Source organism: Loxodonta africana, chromosome 24 (assembly GCF_030014295.1).
Source record: "Loxodonta africana isolate mLoxAfr1 chromosome 24, mLoxAfr1.hap2, whole genome shotgun sequence".
Taxonomy (NCBI): Eukaryota; Metazoa; Chordata; class Mammalia; order Proboscidea; family Elephantidae; genus Loxodonta; species Loxodonta africana.
Window position 1 is genome coordinate 24523377 of NC_087365.1, and position 21661 is coordinate 24545037.

The 21661-nt window shown below is 42.6% G+C and overlaps 1 non-coding gene across 1 annotated transcript; it reads right to left on the reverse strand.

The window, feature by feature from the left end:
* Positions 1–18137: 18137 nt before the first annotated feature.
* Positions 18138–18244, reverse strand: LOC111751135 (U6 spliceosomal RNA). Its single transcript, XR_002786223.1, has one exon. It is a non-coding gene; the product is annotated as a U6 spliceosomal RNA (small nuclear RNA).
* Positions 18245–21661: the final 3417 nt, after the last annotated feature.

A 21661-nucleotide genomic window follows, 5' to 3' on the forward strand; every position in this document is an offset into this window, starting at 1 on the left:
GGTACTGGCTCACTGAGGGAGTGAGTGCAGTTTTTATGATGATTTTCTGGACGAATTGACTTTTTGCTAGTATGTAATGGAAGTTATGTGTGCTAACATGAGAGAAAAGGGGGAATTTATTAGATCTATATTGCCATATTTCACAGACTAGGATGGGGACATAGGAAGGCTTCAGGAAGGGTGGGAGCCTGGAATAGGAAGTCATCACTCATCTCTGGTTCTCTTTACCCATCCTCCCCTCTTTTCTGTTCCCTCCCTGCCCCCTTCTCTCTCTCCAGACTGGCTTTCTCTGCTTCTCCTACCCTCGTGGTGCCCTATGACCCTGCAAAGCTCCCCACATGTGAGAGCCCAGTTACCTGCAGACACTGACCGGCATCATCTCTGTTCTCATGGGTGATTCCAGGGAGAGAGAATCTATTTGGTGCTGCTTGGGTCAGGTGCCCAGCTTGGGTCCAGCCAGCAATGCATCCTACGAGCAAGACTGCAAGGGCCCACAATGCAGACTGGAGAGTTCCCAGATACAGTGCTGTCTTAGATTGGATTCCCCCAGAAGCAGGGCCTGAATCAAGGATGTGAGCACCAGCTTATTTGAGAGGAAGCTGGAAGAACATATAATCCAACCTTACCCTCCTGTTGGGGCTTTCTATTTGCCGAACACTCAAGCCAGAGGCAAAGGGAGCTCAGAGAGCCGGTTGAAAAGACCACTGTTAGGTCAGTCTCCCAGGACACTAAGCAGAGTGGGGAAGGATAGTAAGTGAATCTGAAGGGGCAAATGGAAGACATGACTCAGGGATTTCTCAGAAGAATCTTGTTATTCACACACCGTGACAAAGACTAAAAAAAAAAAAAAATCCATTTTTTAGTTGTAAATAATTGTAGCATGTAAGCATGCTGAATTTCACAATTATGATTCACAAAACTCGAATAACCTATTGATTACTGTTTTATTCAACTAGGATCAGAAATGTCAACAAATTCTTTGACAAACTACAGGCATGTTTAGATTTACATGAATATGACCCAGGCTGCCATAACAAACTTAACCAGTCCAAGTGTCAGATGCAATATGTTTGTGTTACACCCTGTGTGAGTAATTATGTCCTATATGAGCAATTAGGAAGGTTGATTTTAGAGCAGTAATCTTGAATTTCGTTCTTCTACAGACCTTCGTGTGTTGTTTCCAGAAGTCTCTGTCCAGTGCTTCATTTAAGCCCCTGTCACCTTCATCCAACCTCCATTCATAGGTCGGTAGGAATAAATTTTCCCCAAAGAGCCTTCACAAAAAGCCTCATAGAGTTTCTGAAGCAAACAACAACAAAAAATAAGTTGTTCGTATATAAATTTCCTACTGCTGCTGTGATAAACTACCATAGATTTAGTGGCTCAAAACAACACATATTTATTATCTTATAGTTCTGGCGGTCAGAAGTCTAAGATGTATTGGCAGGGCTGAGTTCCTTCTGGAGGCTCTAGGGGAGAACCCTTTTCCTTGCCTTTTCCAGTGTCAAGAGCCCACCTACAGCCTTTGGCTCAGGGCCTCTTCCTCTATCTTCAAAGCCAGCAGCTTAACATCTTCAGATCTCTCTCTCCCTCTCTGACCTCTGCTTCTGTCTTCACATTTCTTCTCTGACTCTGACCCTCTTGCCCCTCTCTTATGAGGACTCTTGTGATAACATTGGGCCCACCCAGATAATTCAGGATAATCTTCCCATCTCAAGATGGTTCACTTATCTACCCTGCAAAGTTCCTTTTGCCACACAAGGTATCATAGTCACAGGTTCTGGGGATGACAACATGGATATCTATGGGAGGCCATTATTCTGTCTACCACTTTGTTTTTAGGGTTACTGTCATGACACCATCATTTATGAGCACCATAAAAAAATAAGCTAGTTAAAACCAAAAAACCCAAACTTGTTGCCGTCGAGTTGATTCCAACTCATAGCGACCCTATAGGACATAGCAGAACTGCCCCGTAGACTTTCCAAGGAACACCTGGTGGATTCAAACTGCCCACCTTTGGGTTAGCAGCCATAGCTCTTAACCACTGTGCCACCAGGGTGCGAATTAACAAAGAAGTTCTGCATTATACCACCCATTTTCAAGTGGTGATAGGAACCCCCTATAGTGATCAAGGGAGGATCTTAGGTACCATTAGCAGTAATTGGGAGGAAATGCAGTGGGATGGAAGAGCTCCCTCTCCAAGCAATTCACCAGAGGTACTTGTCTTTATGGAGTTGAGGCTGAACTTGGGTCTGGATAGAGCTGGGTGCCGCAGCAGGAAAAATTGAGACAGAGAGATCTATTTGAACTAACCGCAAAGAGTCGTTGCACTGAGCCTTCCAAACGGCTAGGAAATTCGGTTCTGAGAGGGACAAATAGATATTAGGAATCACTGCTACATTAAACCCAAGGATTTACTTGTTAGTTTGGGGCTGCTTCTCTGGAGGAACTTCCTGCTTCATTGATACTTGGCTTTGCCAATTTTGGGTTTTCCCAAGCTTCTCCACCAGGCTGCTGTTTATCTAATCAAGATTCCTTTCCCTCTCACCCTAAACCCTCTTTGCTTAGATTTAATATAGTCTCAAGTTTCAAGGAGGGTCCATTCCTTTCAAAGTATGTATACCAACAACAAAAAGTCCCAAAGCTGTTGCCATGGAGTCAGTTCCGACTCATGGTGACCCCATGTGTTACAGAGTAGAACTTTTCTCCACAAGGGTCCTTTTGGCTGTAATCTTTGTGGAAGCAGATCTTCAGGTCTTTCTTCTGCCGTGCCACTGGGTGGGTTCAAACTGTCAACCTTTAGGTTAGTAGTTGAGTGTGAACCATCTGTGCCAGCCAGGGACCTCAAAATGTATATGCCAATAATTCTCACTTTCTCCATTTTTGGCTCTGTGTTAAAAACCGAAGGGTTATTTTTTCCCTTCGCCAGCCTACAGAGAGAAGAATATGAATTAATTTTGTTCAAGCTCTACAAACAGATATAAAGGCTAGAGACATCTTTATCCTCTACACCACCTGAGAAAAATTAAAATGTATTTTATGCTCAGTGTGGTACCTAGTATTTTCCAAAAATGGTGGCAATAATATCTTCCTGTTCCTTCTTCTTATTATGTGACTTTGACACTCTACCCATCAAGAGGTGAGGTCAGTGTTCCCATCCCTTGAAACTGGGTGGGTTTGTGACTATGTTGGAAGTATGTGACTTCCAAGGCTAGATCATAACAGGTAATACAGCTTCCCTCAGGTTCTCTTGGGATATTCACTCTTGGAAACCAGCCACCTTGCTGTTAGGAAGTCCAAGCAGCCACATGGAGAGGCCATATGTTAGTGTCCCAGCCAGCAGCCCATCTGAGTTCTCAGCCAGCAACCATGTGAACTGCCAGATACGTAAGCAAGTCTTCAGAGGATTTCAGTCCTTAGCTGTCAAGCATTCCGTTTAAGTCTTCCCAGCTGAGACCCAACACATGGTGGAGCAGAGACAAACTGTCCCCGCTGTGTCCTCTCTGATTCCTGGCCCAAGGTCTGTAACCATAATAAAATGATGGTTGTTTTATGCCACTAAACTTGGAGTACAGGCATTCCCCAGAGTTCTGTTCCTAAATCTATCTTTAAGTAGAACTTGTAGATAAGTCAGAACAGTTAGGTATGGTTTGTATCTAACATCAGTTAGTTGAATGTTTGTCTTAGTATATAGTGTACCTTTCTGTGCATAAAAACGTTAAAGAAACACTTCCAGATACTTTAAAATACTTTTAAGATAATAATACAGTAATAATAATAATAAGGTTTTGATGTATATCACAAAGTAGCACCCATTTGTTGTTAGGAACCCTTGTATGTACCTGGAATTTTTAATATAATAGGCTTTATGGGGGGGGTTCACAACTGTAAGTTTTAAGTAAGTCGAACATTTATAACCCTGGACTGCCTGTAGTTGTTTTGCAATGATGATACTAGGAAATCCAACTACATATCAATGTTGAAAGACTGGAGGCATTTTTGCCTGTAAACACAACAATCCTAACAGAAGGCTGAATCTCACCATTTTTTTCCAGCTTGTTTTTTAAGAATAACAAAGATACCCTGCCCCCTCAGTAATCTAATCCAGAGCTGGCCTTTCCTTCTTTCTCCAGTGAGATTCATCTTTTCCATGAAAATCATGTGGCCAGACCTCAATGCTCTAGTGATTTCCTAAAACTTCATAGAACATGGAAACTTCTTAACAAATCCCATTTAAAAGGATAGACTTAATCTTCTTCTTAAACTTTATTTCTGTAAAATCTGTCCAAGGAGGCAACAAAACAAGAGAGCATCCCCTTTTTTGGGAATGGTGTGAAGGGAGGGTGGGGAGAACCAGATGACAAAGCTTGAAAGTGAGGCTGCAAATGATTTCCAATCAGTGGAAAAAATTACTGTTGTTTTTGCTTCTCTGAGGTTTCCTTATCCCTCAAATATTAGATTCTAGATCTGTTGAAATGGTTTCTGATCTATTTTGCTAGTTTAAATCCCCCTTCAACCCTCTGCCCACCCTTCAAAAAATACCTATGGACTCAGACTTCGTGGAATAATTGTTTCCTAATCAAGTATGTTCTAAGATCAGACATGTGGAGGAAGCTATTCATTCTTTCACTCAACAACTATTTGTGTTGGCTCTGTGGAAGAGAGGGACGATAAGGAGAAGTGATGAGCGCGATGTACATTTTGGATGGGGCCGATATATCTACCTAGAAAAGAAAGTGGTATGTTATTTCATTAAGTACTCCACATGCTGTCATCAAGGAATTTGCTTATTCTTCTGTATAGACTTTTAACTTTACCTTGTGCTCTTTGAAATCCATTTAAGGGACGCAAAGTAAAGAACTGGCTTATTTAATAACGCCTCTTGAATAAAAAAAAAAAAAGTTTTTTTTTTTTTCTTGAATAATTACTTTTGTGTATAAGGCACCTATTCTTTTCAAGAGGAGCCCTGGTGGTGCAGTGGTAAAGCGCTTGGCTGCTAACCAAAAAGTCAGTGGTTTGAACCCTCCAGCTGCTCTGAAGGAGAAAGATATGGCAGCCTGTTTCTGTAAAGATTTACAGCCTTGGAAACCCTGTGGGGCAGTTCTACTCTGTCCTATAGTGTTACTATGAGTTGGAACTGACTCTTTGGCAACAGGTTTAGTTTTAATGGGTATTCTTTTTAATGTCAGTTAGTTATTCTTTACAATGCAACTGACTTTTTGATGGCCAGCTTAAATGTGTGGATTGATGACTACAGACAGATTTTCACAAGACTTTATTAACACTTGACTTCACTTAAAAACATAACTTGTGGAAATAGAAGCCTGAAAAAGCATGGATCATTGAAAATCTTCTGACATTCTCTAAACCAGGTATTATGGATTGAATTGTATCCCCACAAAATGTGTATCAACTTGCCTAGGCCACGATTTCCAGTAAGGTCCACCATTCTGTCATCTAATGTGATTTTCTTAAGTGTTAGAAATCCTACCTCTATGATGTAACTGAGGCAGGATTAAAGGCAGTTATGTTAATGAGGCAGAACTCAGTCTACAAGATTAGATTGTATCTTGAGTCAATCTCTTTCGAGATTAAAAAAAGAGAAGCAAGCAGAGAGACAGGAGGACCTCCTACCACCAAGAAAGCAGATCCAGGAGCATAGCGCATCCTTTGGACCCGGGATCCCTGAGCTGAGAAGCTCCTAGACCAGGGGAAGACTGATGACAAGCACCTTGGCCTAGAGCCGACAGTGGGAAAAGGCCTTCCCCTGGAGCTGACGCCCTGAATTTGAACTTCTAGCCTCCTAAACTGTGAGAGAATAAATTTCTCTTTGTTAAAGCCACCCGCTTGTGATATTTCTGTTATCAAGCATAGATAACTAAGACATCAGGGTGTTGATACTGTCCATTTCTTCCCCACCAACCTCACAATGTAGAAAACAATTTGTAAATAGACTGAGTTCTGTTTCACTGCCCTTCTCTTCTTCAGCTGGTGCTGCCATTAGGCAACAAGAAAAAGTCAACACCCTGAGGAATAAGAGGAAGACTAGAAACATTGGTAATCATCCTCATAACAGACTGACATCCTTATGAATGCTTCAAGTTGTGTCTCATTGGTTCTATCCCACACAGGGGTCAGAACTTCAGAAATATTCACTCATTTAATCCTTATAACAATCATTAGTGGAAGATACTATTATTATATCCCCACTTTTAAAGATAAGGAAACTGAGGCACAGACAGGTTAAGTAACTTGCACAAAGACACAGTGAGTGGGAAAGACAGTATTAGAACCCTGAACTCTGGCTACACAGTCCATGCTATTAACCACTACACTAAGTTGCTGTTGAGTTTATATTCATCTTTATTAAAGAAAACTGTGAAATCAGCATGGGGGCAGTATCTGACCTCCTCTAACTTCACAAGCCGGAAGGAGAATCAAGATCAGCAGCCCGAGGCTGATTCCTATGAGGCAGAGGTCAGGCATGCCACCTTTTTCTGCCCTCTTTACCAATTCTGACACCAACCATCCCTCCCACGGCACTCTCTACTTCTCTGCTGAGTTCGAGAATTCATTGCAATGGCCACACAGAACTCACAGACAATACTCAAGATTATGGGGTTTATTAGGGAAGTAACAGTTTCAGTTCAGGCTCAGGAACACTCAGGATACTGTTCTTCCATAAGGACAGCCTCTTCTCAGCTGTACTCATACGCATGCCTCTCCCTGGCCCTCAGTCTCTGACCAAAGGCATTCAGCTTTCTCTCTCCATGGTCCAGGAAGCCCACTATGCTGTCTCCTGCTGCTGGGTTTCTGCTGCCAAGTCTCTGCTGCCATTTCTTGCTGCCTTCAGTGCTACAGCTCTGTCTCTTGGTTCCAGGAGCTTCTCAGTGCAGGGATCCTGGGTCCAAAATACGCGCTGACTCCTCCCTGCTCTTCTTTGGTGGTAGCGGGATCTTCTCTTTCCTGCCTCTGGGGTGGCTCATTTCAAGCCCAGCAGGACGGCAAAATTGATCAATTCCTTTGGTGGGCCACAATTATCCTATCACACAGTCCTGCCCAATCACTTCGGTGGAAGTTATAAGACCATGGCTAGAAAGGTCACACAAAAGTGATCCATCACACCACAAAAACAAAACAAAAATTCTAAGAGAGTCAAATTGCAGGTGTACTTGATCCTTGTGCTAAGCTCACTAACCCACTAATCAATAGTTGGAAGCTATAAAAATGGCATGGTGGCAGCGTTGTCCAACCTCTTCTAACTTCACAAGCGGGGAGGACAATCAATATCAGCACCAACAGCCCAAGGCTGGTTGCTACCAGGTGAAGGTCAGACAGGCCTCCCCTCTCCAACATTTTTACCAATTCCGACACCAGCCGTCCCTCCCACAGCACACCATACTTCTCTTCTGGGTCCAACAATGCTTTGCAATGGCCACGCAAAACTCATAGACAATACTCACAGTTATGGGGTTTATTAGGGAAGTAACAGGTTACAATTCAGAATCAGGAATGACTCAGGATATAGCTCTTTGATCAAAACAGCCTCTTCTCAGCAGTGCCTCTCTCTGCCCCTTGTCCTCTCGGCCCCTGGCCACAGCCTCTGCCCTGCTCAGGCAAGTATTACAAAGCTCTTTAGCTCTGACAATAAGTGCCTCAGGGCACCTTGTTCAACCAGCAAGCCTTGGCCCAAAGGTGCTCAGCTCTCTTGCTCTGTGAGTCGGCAAGCCCAGCTCCACCAATAAGGGCCTAGAGGTATGCCACCCCACCAAGAATCCTCCTGGCTGAAGTCTTTTAGCTCTCTCTCTCTGTGGGTCAGCAAGCCTAGCTCCACCAAGTGCCTGGAGGCACGCCTCTCTGCCAGCAAGCCTCCTGCTAGAAGGCGCTCAGCTCTCTCACTCCGTGGACTGGCACACCCATTGTAACCATCTTGCTTTGGGGCCAGGAATCCTACTACACTGTCTCACACTGGTCTCCTTGTTCTGCTGCCACTGTTTCTTGCCGTCTTATGCTCCCTCTCTCTGTCTCCTTGGTCTGGGAGGTTGTTAGCACAGGGACCCTGGGTCCAAAAGACTTGCTCTGCTCATGTGTCTTCTTCTTGTTCATAGTGAGGTCTCACCCTGCTCTGGGATTGGCAGTCTTTCAAGCCTAGCAGGATGACAAAACTGACCAATCCTCTCATTAGGGTTCCATACACCTTATTTGCACAGTTCTACAGGTTTCCATGAACCTTATTTGCATTATTAGCAAGCTGTCCAAATCCCCTTGGTGGGCCACAAGCACCTTATTTGCATAGTCCTACCCAATCACTGTATGGGAATCACAAAGACTATGACTAGAAGGGCCGTATTAAGTAATTCACTGCACCACAGAAGCACTAATGCTAGTCTTTTGTAATTAATTTTGACCCAAAAAGCATTAGGGCATATTGTTTTAGAGAGCCCATTCTTGGAAAGGACATGTTTATGACTAGCAGACAGCAGGATCTGGTTTGCACAACATTTTCCAATGAAATGGTTAGCTTTCAGCTGCCAGGCTTCCGAAAAATCTGGCACAATGCTCATGCCAAAAATATGCAAAGGGAGGGATGTGGTGAACTTCTCATGAACATCTGAGACAAACTGGGATGGCTTAAATGGTCACTTACATAGGTTCCCTCATTACAATACATTTCTATTTATAACTTGCAGTACCATTATCTTTGGAGGTTGTACATTTATTGCTAGGGCCAAGTGGAAGGTCCAAAATAATTAATAATTACAGAGTAAATTTATTTAACTTATATGGTCAACATTTGTTGGCTTTCTCTAGCATTTCCAGAAAAATATCCACCACCACAACCTCCTGCCCCAACACATACACGTAGTCCAATAGATTGGTCCATTCAACCAGTTCCTGTCCCTTCCTGGCTTCTCATGTTGCCTTTGGACAGGAGTTTTAACAGGTGTCCCTTACATTTCAGCTTGAAGGTGTGTGATATCTGCAGATTAAAACCAAACCAAATCCATTGCCGTTAAGTCAATCACAACTTACAGTGACCCTATGGGACAGAGCAGAACTGCCTCACAGGGTTTCCAAGGCTGTAAATATTTACGGAAGCAGACTGCCACATCTTTCTACTGTGGAGTAGCTGGTGGGTTACGAACTGCCAACCTTTTGATTAGCAGCTGAGTGCTTTAACCACTGTGCCACTAGAGCTGCTTTTGTGGATTAAAGCTATAGGAAAACCAAAGCTAAAAAAAAAAAAAAAAGCAATGAAATATCAGTAACAATTCTCCCTGCCGCCTGGCATTTCTGTATCTATGGCTCTTATCCTAGAACTGACACCTACTTGAAAAGACCATTCAGATTTTTTATTAAACGTAATTTTCCCAAGAAAGGGAGTTATTTGTATAATTATGTGTCTAGTGTTAGTTTCCCTAACTAGACTAGGAGCTTTAGGAAGGTGAGGACCATGTTTTGCTGGCACCCTACTATCTCTCCAGCCCCAGTACGCTAGGTGTGTGCCATGTGATGAATGCTCCTTAGGCATTTCTTGAATGAATGAATGCAGTCATTGTCGACCAGGGAGGATTTTATTCCAGGGACAATTGGCGAGGTCTGGAGACATTTTTGGTTGTCACAACTGAAGAGTAGGGTGTTACTGGCATCTAGTATATAGAGGCCAGGGATGCTGCCAAATGTTCTACAATGCACAGGACAATCCCCTACAACAGAGAATTCTCTGGCCCAAAATGTCAGTAGTGCCGTGGTTGAGAAACTCCAAATGGATGAATGAATAGGATGTGAAACTGATTGCGTTGCCATAGCCTGGTCTCTTGTGAGTTCACTGAGTCATAAGCTTTCCCAACCTTTGCTGTGTTGTCCTGGACGATCACTTACCAGCAGATCACATGGGTTCCACAAGGAGAGGAGAGCCAGGGCTAGAAGCCCATGCCTAGCCCCACCGTCCAAGCCTCAGGATTAATCAACAGTAGATCCTAACCCCTTTTCCAAGTACTTCATGCTACTGGGGGCTTGGCAAATCCCAAGGAACACTTCTTGCGGAATTGTGACACGTTGTCCCTGAATGACCCATCCTCTCCTGACCTTTTGTCCAGGGCTGAACCCTGGGCACCTGCCTGCTGGCACAGAATCTGCTACAGCTGTGCCAGGGCTTACTGTTTGGCTGGTCCCTAATCCCTGATTATCTCTGAGGCATCTATGTGATGTAATATTTGTTATGGTTATTCAAATTTGTTGCTTTTATAGATACTCATATTATCAGATGCTTTCTCTGGCATCTTAATAGTCATAAGAGTGATCTAAGAAAAGAAAGGAGAAAAAGAGAACTAATTTCCACATCTATGTTTCAAATATTGCTTTACGAATGTTCCAGTTACTGCTGCTGCCTAAAAAAGGCACCTCAAAATTTAGAAGCTTAAGACAACCATTTTATTCTACTTACAGATACCATGGGTCAGCATTTCAGAGAGAGTAGAGTGGGGATGACTTCTCTCTGCTCTATGACGTTAGGAGCCTCAGCTGAGAAGACTTGAAGGCTGGTCGTCTTAGTCAGCTCATGCTACTGTAACACAATATCACAAGTGTGTGGCTTTAAGACACAGAAATTTAGTTTCTCACAGTTAGAAGGGCTAAAAGTCCAAATCAGGGTCTTGGCAGGGTGTCAGTTCCTTCCGTGGGCCTCTCTGCTAGTTCTGGTATCTGCTGGTGATCCTGTGTAGAGAAGCTCCTAGTCCAGGGGAAGATTGATGACAAGACCTTCCTCCAGAGCTGACAGAGAGAGAAAGCCTTACCCTGGAGCTGATGCCATCAGCTTGCTTCTAAGGAGCATTCTGGTTGTACTTCTTCCAAGACAGGCTTGTTTGTTCCTTTGGCAGTCCATGGTACATTCAATATTCTTCACCAACACCACAATTCAAAGGCGTCAATTCTTCAGGCTTCCTTATTCACTGTCCAGCTTTTGCATGCATATGATGCAATTAAAAATACCATGGCTTGGGTCAGGAGGATCTTAGTCTTCAAGGTGACATCTCTGCTCTTCAACACCTTAAAGAGGTCCTTTGCAGCAGATTTGCCCAATGCAATGTATCTTTTGATTTCTTGACTGCCGCTTCCGTGGGTGTTGATTGTGAATCCAAGTAAAATTAAATCCTCAACAACTTCAATCTTTTCTCCTTTTATCATGATGTTGCTTATTGGTCCAGCTGGGAGGATTTTTGTTTTCTTTATGTTGAGGCGTAATCCATATTGAAGGCTGTGGTCTTTGATCTTCATCAGTAAGTGCTTCAAGTCCTCTTCAATTTCAGCAAGCAATGTTGTGTCATCTGCATAACGCAGGTTGTTAATGAGTCTTCCTCCATTCCTGTTGCCCCGTTCTTCTTCATATAGTCCAGCTTCTCGGATTATTTGCTCAGCATACAGATTGAATAGGTATGGTGAAAGGATACAACCCTCACGCACACCTTTCCTGACCTTAAACCATGCAGCATCCCCTTGTTCTGTCCAAACAACTGCCCCTTGATCTATGTACAGGTTCCTCGTGAGCACAATTAATTGTTCTGGAATTCCCATTCCAGTGTTATCCATAATTTGTTATGATTCACACAGTCGAATGCCTTTGCATAGTCAATAAAACACAGGTAAACATCCTTCTGGTATTCTCTGCTTTCAGCCAGGATCCATCTGACATCAGCAATGATATCCCTGGCTCCACGTCCCCTTCTGAAACTGGCCTGAATTTCTGGCAGTTCCTTGTTGATATACTGCTGCAGTTACCTTTGATCGATTTCAGTAAAATTTTGCTTGCATGTGCTATTAATGATATTATTCCATAATTTCTGCATTAGGTTGCATCATCTTTCTTGGGAATAGGCATAAATACGGACTTCTTTTATGGACCTCTTCTAGTAGGTTGGCCGGGTAGCTGTCTTCCAAATTTCCTGACATAGATGATTGAGCATTTCCAGCACTGCATCTGTTTGTTGAAACATCTCAGTTAGTGTTCCATCAGTTCCTGGAGACTTGTTGTTTGCCAATGCCTTCAGTGCTTTGGACTACTTATATTTCTTTTCCTTCCTATGTGAGATGAAAAAGCAAGCATTTTAATATTCGCATTTGCAATATTTTGTATTGCTTTTAGTAGGCTACTTAATATGTGGGTCGTCTACATGCAACAGGAGCATAGGTGGAGCAAGTGGTTTGCGATCGCTGCTAACCCAAGGTTGGCAGTTCAAACCCACCAAGTGACTTCATGGAAGAAAGGCCTGGTGAGCTGCCTTGGTAAAGATTACAACCAAGAAAACCCTATGGAGCAGTGCTACTCTGTAACATATGGGATTGCCATGAGCGTGGGACCAACTCAACAGCAGCTAAAAACAACACATACATGCAACCACATGGATGACTCTCAGGGGCATTATGTTGACCAAGAAAATCCAGACACAAAACTACAACATACTGGAAGGTTTCATTTACATGAAGTTCAAGAACAAAATCAATGAGTATTAAAAAAATAATAATAATAAATCAATGGTTGAAATTCTCTAAAATGAACTTTCTAACAATGTGTATTTCAAAATTTCAAAACTCTACCTCGCTTCAGGGGCTTCTCAGCAATTTTGTTCCTCTTAATTATAGAGCCCTGGTGGTGCAGTGGTTAACAACTCAGCTACTAACCGAAAGATCGGCAGTTCAAATCTACCAGCCACTCCTTGGAAACCTTATGGGGGAAATTCTACCCTGTCCTATAGGGTCTGACTGTAAGTCAGAATTGACTCTACAGCAATGGGTTTTTTTTTTTTTTTTTTTTTAATCTATAAGGACACCCCAGGGTTCCATGGGATATTCTCAGTGGATATGGTATTCCCTCTTCTTGACTGGACTGCTGGTATATACTCAAAAGATTTGAAAGCAGGGACTCAAACAGATATGTGTAGTACACCAATGTTCATTGCAGCATTATTCACGATAGCCAAAAGGTAGGAACAACCCAAGTGTCCATCAACAGAAGAATGGATAAACAAAATGAAGTACATACATACTATGGAATATTATTCAACCATAAAGAGAAACGAAGCTCTGACACATGCTTCAACATGAATGAACCTTGAAAACGTTATGTTAAGTTAAGCTACACACAAAAGGACAAATACTATATGATCCCACTTATATGAAATATCTAGAAGAGCAAATGCATAGAGACAGAAGGTTATTAGTGGTTCCAGAGAATGGAGGCACGAAGTATGGGGAGTTACTGCTTGAGGGATACTGAGTTTCTGTTTGGAGTAATGAAAAAATTTTGGAAATAGTGGTAATGGTTGCACAACACAGTGAATATAAGTAATGCCACTGAATTAATTATGTGGTTAAAATGGCAATTTTTAGTTATATATATTTTATCATAAGAAAAATTTAAATATCTATATATATAAAGAAAAACAATTGAATGGGATGGTGGGAATTAGATTCACAATAACAAAGCTGTTATTTTAAATGCAGGAAGATAGATGATATAGATAGATAGGTAGATGATAGAGAGATAGATAGATGATAGATAGATAGAAAGATGATTGATAGATAGATGATAGATAGATAGATAGATAGATAGATAGATAGATAGATAGATAGATAGATAGATAGATAGATAGATAGATAGATGATAGAGTGTTTTTGTAGCTATAAGGGCCCAATAGTTAAAAAAAATCAAAAAGAGAATTCAATGTTCAATTACATTAAGTATTTTTCCAAAAGTGAGGGCCCTGTCTCTAACACAGGCTTGTCATATTACTCTTATCAACTTCAACATTCTTTCTTAGGAAAGTAGGGGGCATTGGTGGTTCAGTGGTAGAACCCTTGCTTTTCATGAGGGAGACCTGGGTTTGATTCCTGGGTGATGCACCTCATACACAGTCAGTAGAGGCTTGCTATGATGCTGAACAGGTTTCAGCAAAGCTTCTAGACTAAGATGGATGAGGAAGAAAAGCCTGGTGATCTACATCCAAAAATCAGCCAGTGAAAACCCCACGGATCACAATAATCCAGTTCACAGTTGATCATACGGATGGCAAAGGACTGGCCAGCATTTAGTTCCATTGTGCTTGGGGTCTCCATGAGTTGGGAGTCAGCTTGATGGCAGCTAACAACAACAATAAGGGACAAAAGACAAGATGTTTAAAAACAAACAAACGAACAGAAGGTCAGAATAAAATACCATCAGTGATAGATAAAAGAATAAAATACCAACAGAAAAGCCCACCCACAACAAAGTGACCATGGGTTTCCATGCTGGGCTTATACCCCTTCTTCCCTCCAGGTACCAATTCTTCATTGAGTCCATTCTATAGACTGCAAATCATGTTCCCTAATTAATTCAACTTCTGTTCAGAAACATGTGCTACATAAGAGTCTGCTTTTAATGATACAAAAAAACAGCAGAGAACCACGGTGCACCATGGCCTTTGGGGAGAGCTGACACACCAGACATTAGTGGCATTTCTCAGCCTGCTGAGTGCTCATTCCTGGAAGTCTCGGCAAGGATGTGGGCCAGAGGTATCTTTTTCTCTCTGTCCTCTCCTCTCTGATGCAGAGTCTTTGTGCCATGCTGATCACCTTACTGGGGTGTTCTACTTAGTTAACCTTGGATGACTTGGGTTCTTTCGCTAATGCAGGATCAAACAAATTAGTTTACTTCTGATTTATCCGCTCATTTAATAGCACAGACTGCCAAAAGGGAGATGAATCCTACCATATGGTAAATAAAATGTGTCCAAATCAAAATTTTGTAATAAGTGCTATATGACCACACAGGGTATCAATACTATGCTATGTTGTTGTTGTTAGCTAATGTCAAGTTGCACCCAACTCATGGCAGCCCAAGAATTTTACCATTGAACTATACGCTACACTATGCTACACTACACTGTACTAAGCTACACTACACTACATTACACTACACTACACTACACTACACTACACTACACTACACTACACTACACTACACTACACTACACTACACTACACTACACTACACTACACTACACTATAGAGTCCTAGTGGCACAGTGGTTAAGAGCTTGGCTGCTAACCAAATAGCATCAAGTTATTAAGGCAGATTCAGAGCCCACAGGTTAGAAGCCAATAATAGATAGAAGAAGCCAGAGGTAAAGAATGATAAGATACCACGGTAAGAAAAAGCAATAATGTGTTCATTTCTTAAACCCTGAAATTTTTCAGGCTTCTTGAGATAGTTCTGCTGTAGAGGTGGATGAACCCACCAAGAGCACACCACCAGGGACTGTTCTGCAGGCTCCCAGCAGGGATGAAGCCAGACAGCCGTAACTTCATCTTTGTTTGGCTGATAAGGTAACTGATACAGACAGAGCTAAGCAGATAGCCTAAGTTTTACATTGTGACTCAGTAACAAAACCAGGCTTCCAACAGAGCAGCATCTACAAGGACGCAGACACTCAGAAGGGTGTGCCAGGTATGCCTCTGCGAACTGGCAGCCTTTTGATATTCTGAACAAGACCATTCATTCTATCTTATTCACCTTTCCTTTTTTTTTTTTTAAATTGTACTTTAAATGAAGGTTTACAGAACAAGCTAGTTTCTCATCAAACAGTATACGCATTGTTCTATGAGACTGGTTAACAACCCCACGACACGCCAACACTCTCCCTTCTCAACCCTGGGCTCCCTACTACCCAGTTTTCCTGTTTCCTCATGACTTCTAGTCCCTGCCTAGGGTTGGTGTGCACCTTTAGTCTTGCCTTGTTCCATGGGCCTGTTCAATCTTTGGCTGAAGGGTGAACCTCAGGAGTGACCTCATTACTGAGCTGAAAGGATGTCCAGGGGCCATTCTCTCAGGGTTTCTCCAGTCTCTGTCAGGCCAGCAAATTTGGTCTTTCTTTTTGAATTAGAATTTTGTTTTGTATTTTTCTCCAGTTGTGTCCAGGACCCTCTATTTGATCCCTGTCAGAGCAGTCAGTGGTGGTAGCCGGGCACCAACTCGTTGCTCTGGACTCAGTCTGGCGGAGGCCGTGGTAGATGTGGTCCATTAGTCTTTTGGACTAATCTTTCCCTTGTATCTTTAGTTTTCTTAATTCTTCCTTGCTCCCAAAGAGGCGAGACCAGTGGAGCATCCTAGAAGGCTGCTCACAAGCTTTTAAGACCCCAGACGCTACCCACCAGAGAAGAATGTAGAACATTTTTTTTATAAACTATGTTATGTCAATTGAGCTAGATATTCCCCAGGATCATGGTTCCCACAACCCTCAGCCCAGATGTTCAGTCCCTCAGGGAGTTTGAGTGTGTCTATGGAGCTACCATGGTCTTGCCTTGTACGGGTTGTTCTGGCTTCCCCAGTCTTGTGCACTGTCCTACTCTTCACCAAAGTTTCCACTATCTACTGTCCATTAAGTGTTTTTCCATCCCCACCCTTCCCCTCCCTCGTAACCATCAAAGATTGTTTATTTTTGTATGTAAACCTTTTCATGAGTTTTTATAGTAGTGGTTTCATACAATATTTGTTCTTTTGTGCTTGATTTATTTCACTTAGCATAATGCCCTCCAGATGCATCCACATTATGAGATGCTCCACAGATTCATGGTTGTTCTTTATTGTTGCGTAACACTCCATTGTGTGTGTGTACCACAGTTTGTTTATCCATTCATCTGTTGATGGGCATCTAGGTTGTTTCCATCGTTTTGCTATTGTGAGCAATGCTGCAATGAACATGGGTGTGCGTATGTCTGTCCGCGTGATGACTATTATTTCTCTAGGAGTGGGTTTGTTGGATCATATGGTATTTCTATTTCTAAGGAAGCCCCATATTGTTTTCCAAAATGGTTGTATCATTTTGCATTCCCACCATCAGTGCATAAGAGTTCCAATCTCTTGGCACCCTCTCCAGCATTTTTTCTTTCCTGTTTTATTGATTTGTGCCGGTAATGCCGGGGTGAGATGGTATCTCATTGTGGTTTTGATTTGCATTTCTCTATTGGCTAGAGATCGTGAGCATTTCCTCACATGTCTGTTGGCCACTTAAATGTCTTCTTTGGTGAAGTGTCTGTTCATTTTCTTTGCCCACTTTTTAATTGAATTATTTGTCTTTTTGTTATAGAGGTGTTGGATTTTCTTGTAGATTTTAGAGATTAGACTTTTTTTTAATACAATGTATTTATATTAAGGGTTTGTGTTTCTCTACTTCATTTCTTTTCAACTAAATTTTAAAAAAAAATTTATTGTGCTTTAAGTGAAAGTTTACAAACCAAATCAGTCTCTCGTACAAAAACTTATATACACCTTGCTATATACTCCTAGTTGCTCTCCCTCTAATGACACAGCACACTCCTTCCTTCCATTCTCTATTTTCATATCCATTCGGCCAGCTTCTGACCCCCTCTGACCTCTCATCTCTTCTCCAGACAGGAGTTGCCCACATAGTCTCATGTGTCTACTTGATCCAAGAAGCTCACTCTTCACCAGTATCATTTTCTATCCCATAAAACCAAACCAAATCCAGTGCCATTGAGTCAATTCTGACTCATAGCGACCCTATAAGACAGAGTAGAACTGCCCCATAGAGTTTCCAAGGAGCGCCTGGCAGATCTGAACTGCTGACCTCTTGGTTAGCAGCTGTAGCACTTAACCACTACACCACCAGGGTTTCCTTTCTATCCCATAGACCAGTCGAATTCCTGTCGTGAAGAGTTGGCTTTAGGAATGGTTTCTGTCTTGGGCTAGCAGGAGGTCTGGGCACCATGACCTCTGGGGTCTTTCTAGTCTCAGTCCAACCATTAAGTCTAGTCTTTTTATGAGAATTTGAGGTCTGCATCCCACTGCTCTCCTGCTCCCTCAGGGGTTCTCTGTTGTGTTCCCTGTCAGGGCAGCCTTCAATTGTAGCCGGGCACCATCTAGTTCTTCTGGTCTCAGTCTGATGTAGTCTCTGGCTTATGTGGCCCTTTTTGTCTCTTGGGCTCGTAATTACCTTGTATTTTTGGCGTTCTTCATTCTCCTTTATTCCAGGTGGGTTGAGACCAATTGGTGCATCTTAGGTGGCCACTTGCTAGTGTTTAAGACCCCAGACACCACTCTCCGAAGTGGGATGCCGAATGTTTTCTTAATAGATTTTATAAAAAGTGGAATGCTTCACGAATTTGTGTGTCATCCTTGCTCAGGGGCCATGCTAATCTTTTCTGTATCATTCCAATTTTTAGTATATGTGCACTGAAGCAAGCATGAGATTAGACCTTTTTATTCATCTTTTCTGAATGCTAGTGTAACATTCTATTTCTCAGGGTTTTCTGCTCCAGAGACTAAACGGTCTGAATACACATAAACTCCAAAAAGGCAAGCGATTTTGCTGATGAGGCAGAAAGACTTCGGATCCCACCTGAGATTTTGTCCTGGTGAAATCCTCAATATCAGCCCTAATGGGTGGTGGAAAAATTGAAGAATGGATAACGATAATGGTGCAACAGCATGGAGATGAGTTAATGCCATTGAACTGTTCATGTGAAGAATGCCGAAATGGATTGCAAAGAGGTAGAGACAGCCCACAAATTTTCTTCCTTCTTCTTCAATAGTGCAGGCGCTTGCAGTTTATGGGCTGAAAACGTGTTCTAGGAAAGTCACGTTCTAGGAGAGCCACATTCTAGCAAAGGTGCCCCTAGAGCCTGGGTTGTGGGTAATCATTCTGATGTGTACCCCCAAGTGTCAGTTGTTGTTGAGGCAATTCCAAATCATGGCGACCTGTGTGTGTCGGAGTAGGACTGTGTTCCAGAGGGTTTTCAATAGCTGATTTTTTCAGATGTAGATTGCCAGGCCTTTCTTCTGAGGTGCTTCTGGGTGGACTCAAACCTCCAACATTTCGATTAGAAGCCGAGCATGTTAACTGTTTGCACTACCCATGGATTCCACCCATTTGTATTAATAAAGGATGTATGCGTACACGGAGACCTGGTGGAGCAGTGGTTAAGAGCTATGGCTGCTAACCAAAGGGTTGGCAGTTCGAATCCACCAGCCGCTCCCTGGAAACTTTGTAGAGAAGTTCTACTCTCTCCTATAGGATTGCTATGAGTTGGAACTAACTTGATGGCAACGATTTTTTTTTTTTTTTTGTATGTATGCACAGTTTTGTAAGACAGCTCCTTGTCACCAGGTCCTGCAGCTGAATTTGAAATGAATATAAAATGACACAAATCCAATCACTCCCACCTGACCCATGAGTCTGTGTGGTACACAAGGATGCTCAGGGAGCTCCGACAGACTTTTGCTGCTGAGATTCACAGCACTCCCACCCCACTCCACCCCACCAGGATGCATCTCAGATGACTGAACTACAGCCTCCATCCACTCTTCGGGAATTCTGTCTTCATCTAATTCAGGAACCTGTAAAGATGCATCTTCTAGCTTGATAATATCCTGGGTCAATAGTCTCCCTCAGGTATCATGAGCAACAAGTCAAATAAGAGAAATAGCTAGGCGTCCTTAAAGAGCATGAGCTTTGTAGTCAGACCTGGGTTCAAATCCTGACTCTGCCATTACTAGCCACGGGACATTGGGCGTGTTACTTGATTTCTCCAGGGAGATTTTGTAAAACTCACACCTAGGAGTTTTCCCAACTACGGGGTGAGGTAATTGGAGTCTTTATTAGTCATCGATTGAGGACTGCTTGAGGAGGGCATTAATTCTTTAGCATTTCAGACCTGTCTCATGGACTGGCAGAACAGGGTCAGGCAGATAAAACCCTCAAGTAAATCATTGTACATGTGGGCAGTTGGAAATCTGGTGTTCAAGCCCAGGAATGGTAAATGCAAGGGGATACGAACAGAACACAGACAGCATCTGCCACAGCCAGCTGCATTTTCTCTTCTCTCTACAACCCATCTCACAGGGCCTGACACATAAAAAAAATAGGGGTCTCTTAATCAACGGAAGCAGCTAGCATTACAACCAGAGTGAGGGAGTTGACAGAAGGTGTGGTAAACTGAACAATGGCCCCCCAAAGATGTATACACCCTAATCCTTGGAACCTAGGAATATGTTAGGCTACATGGTAAAAGAAACTGTGAAGGTGTGATCAAGTGAAGGATCTTGAGATGGGGAGATTACCCTGGATTATCAGAGTGGGCCCAATGTGATCACAAGGGTCCTTGAAAGGGAGAGGCAGTGGGGCAGAGTCGGAAAAGGAGATGCAATGATGGAAGCAGAAGTCAGAATGATGTGGGGCCATGGGCCAAGGAGTGCAGGCCGCCTCCAGAAGCTGGAAAAGGCAAGGATAGGGGTTCTTCTCTAGAGCCTCAGGAAGGAATGCAGCCCTACTGACCTGCTTTAGACTTCTGGCCTCCAGAACTGTAAGATATAAATGTGTGTAAAGTCACTAAGTTTGTGGTCACAACAGCAATAGGCAAATAATACAGAAGGGCACCCTAAGAATATGAATAAAACCCATTGCCATCAAGTTGATTCCAACTCATAGCAACCCTATAGGAGAGGGCAGAACAGCTCCATAGAGTTTCCAAGGAACCCCTGGTGGATTCAAACTGGCGACCTTTTCATTAGCCACCTTAGCACTTAACCGCTACGCCACCAGGGTTTCCTAGAATAAGAATCACTAACACATAACATTTCCTACAGGCCAGCACTAAGCGTTTTGAGTTTTTTAACTTAATCCTTACCACAATTATTGTTATATTTGCTACATGAACTTGAACTCATTTTGCTATATCGAAAGTCTTTTTATACCTCTTCTATCGCTTAATGAAAAAAAGCTTGAAATTAGCTTTATCTTTACAGTTTCCTAACATCTGGTGGCAAAAGGTTCCTCTCTCTGGCAATGGAAGAATGAAGGCTGACACAGTTTCACGTGAAGCAGGTTGAATAAAAATTATCTTCGGTCCTTTCGGTTGCGATGATTACAAATGGATGCTTTTTATCTGTTGCTGTTTGCTCTGACTCAGTACAGCCATTTAATCGACCAAAGGAAGCCTCTGTGGTATTTTCACTGTAGAAGGTGCAGCTTAGGCAAATGTCTTGCTTCCATGACCTCCAGTGATAAAGTTTCCAGACTGAAATAACAGAAACTTCAGTGATGTGACCTTCCTGAGATCCATTCTCTTTGCTCTGCAAAGAGAGCTGGGCTCAGGCTTTGGATTTTTGGAGCAGGAAGTTCCGCGTTCACTAAGGCTGCGTTGCAGGAAAACCCATCAGAGACTCCAGGCCAGTGACTGCATGGAGGTACGCAATTACCATAAATATAACAATGAAAATTTTTGTTTTCTGGGAAAATTCTTGGCATTCGGAGAAAAAATCCTGATTAACTTGCAGGTCAGTAAGCGACTAGGGTTCTCTCTTTCTTCTTTTACTTTCCATTTACTCCTGAAGAGGGCTAGAAATAAGAGGAAAAGGCAACTGGGTTATCACTTCATTTAAGAAAGAAAGATGACTTATTAACAGGAAAGTCATTTAGCCAAGACTTTCAGGTACAGATTAGCAACAATCTACTGAAGGATACAAAGGTTTGTCTTTAAGCCCTCCTTGGCTCTTGAGGTTTCTCACCTGTATCATTCATCAGCTTCCTACTTTACCTGTCTCCCTTTTTAGTCTGTAAATTCCTTCAGGGCAAGCCCTTTGTCTTACTCATCTTTGTTTGCCC